Raw genomic sequence first — 2,076 nt, forward strand, 5'->3', positions numbered from 1 at the left:
AACAGACAGATGGAAGCTGAGTCTTGGAAGGAGGCCTGGTGGCGCAGTGGGTAAGTCTACAGCACTAACCGGAAGGGCAGTGGCCAGAAGCTTCCTCCTGCTCCTTGATCCTTTGGTGACATACAGTCTTGGGCTGTGGCAGGTCTGCCTCGGTCGGGAGGGTCACTGCTGAAATCAAAGGCAGCAGTCGCACACAAGTGTCAGCGAGGCTGGGGAGAGACTGAGCACTTGTGTGATGTTGGTGCAGCCGTGGGAGGAATGTTGGTGAGTCTCCGAAAGTTCAACTAGAACCATCATGGGAGCCAGAGGTTCCACTGCCCAGGACACTGGGAAGGGGAGACTCAAACAGATGCCTGCACCCCCACGCACACCACAGACGTGCGTACCCCCACGCTCACCGTGCACCCTTCCTGGCTGCCCACAGCCGGCAGCAACCCTGGCATCCACCACGGGTGCTGGATAAACACAGGGGCCTGTCCACACAGTGGAATAGTGTCATTGTTGTTATGTGCCATTGAGTCACCTACGACTTACAGCGACTCTATGTACAGCAGCTCTGAACCCCGCCCTGTCCTGAGCCAGTCTCACTAATTCCGACACACCAACTTCCATTGCCCCAGTTACTGTGTCAATCCATCTCAGCCGGGTCTTCCTCTCCTGCACTGTCCCTCCACCCTTCCAAGCATGATGGCCTTCTCCAAGGACTGCTCCCTGCTGGCCACGTGCCCAAAGTATGTGAGACAGCTTCAAAATCCTAGTCTCCAAGGAGAAATTTGGTTTCACCCTCTACAGGAAAGACATGTTTGTTCTGAGTAGTGGTGCTGGAGAAGAGTATGGAGCATTCCACAGTCTTCCAGGAGAACAAATAGTGGGATGCTGGAGCTCTGGTGGCCTGCTAGTAAGAGTCTGCGTTGTAATTCCTAAGATGCATGGTTTGAATCCACCAGCTGCTCTGCGGAAGAAGTCTGGGCAACCTCTTCCAGTGTGATTAGTGTCTCTGAAAACCCCTGGAGGGTCAGCTACGGGTTGGTTCCAACTTGATGGTACACAACAACAACAACAACAACCATGTAATATTACTCATGCATGAAATGGAAATAAACTGTGATACACGCAATGACAGAATGAACCTTGAAAGCATGGTGAAATAAATCAGACACAAAGAGAGCTGTCAGAGCCTACGCACTCTCACACGATGCCATTGTCGTCCGTGGGTCCATCCCGGCTGGTGCGACCCTGAAGGACAGAGCAGAACAGCCCCGTGAGGTTTCAGACGCTGCGATGCAGAAGCTGCCCGCCTCACCCTTCTCCCTCGAAATCGCTAACAGATTTGAACTGTTGATCTGTCGGTTTTGGTCAAGCGTTTCCAACACTGTGTCACCATGACCCTCCTTGTGTGAAATCTCCAGTAGACTAATACTCAGAGGTGGAGAGTAGTTTAGAGGTGAATGAAGGCTAGTGGGGTGATGCTTAGGGGGTGCAGAGTTTCTTTGGAGGATAAAAGTCTTCAGGAAGCTGTGAAATGCCCACCCCTGGAGAGTGGAGGACCCTGGCAGCCTGTGGTGAGGTGCCCTGCTGACCCTGAGGGGAGGTGTGCTGCTGACCCCAGGTGAGGTGCCCTGCTGACCCCAGGTGAGGTGTCCTGCTGACCCCAGGTGGGGTGTCCTCCTGACCCCAGGTGAGGTGTCCTGCTGACCCCAGGGGAGGTGCCCTGCTGACCCCAGGTGAGGTGCCCTGCTGACCCACACAGTGAGGTGTGCTGCTGACCCCAGGCGAGGTGTCCTGCAGACCCCAGGTGGGGTGTGCTGCTGACCCCAGGTGAGGTGCCCTGCTGACCCCAGGTGAGGTGTGCTGGCAACCCCAGGTGAGGTGCCCTGCTGACCCCAGGTGAGGTGCCCTGCTGACCCCAGGCGAGGTGTGCTGCTGACCCACAGTGAAGTGTGCTGCTGACCCACAGTGAAGTGTGCTGCTGACCCCAGGTGAGGTGCCCTGCTGACCCCAGGCGAGGTGTGCTGCTGACCCCAGGCGAGGTGTGCTGCTGACCCCAGGCGAGGTGCCCTGCTGACCCCAAGCGAG

Source organism: Elephantulus edwardii, unplaced genomic scaffold, assembly GCF_000299155.1.
Source record: "Elephantulus edwardii isolate Elephantulus edwardi_28Jun2011 unplaced genomic scaffold, EleEdw1.0 scaffold00217, whole genome shotgun sequence".
Classification (NCBI taxonomy): domain Eukaryota; kingdom Metazoa; phylum Chordata; class Mammalia; order Macroscelidea; family Macroscelididae; genus Elephantulus; species Elephantulus edwardii.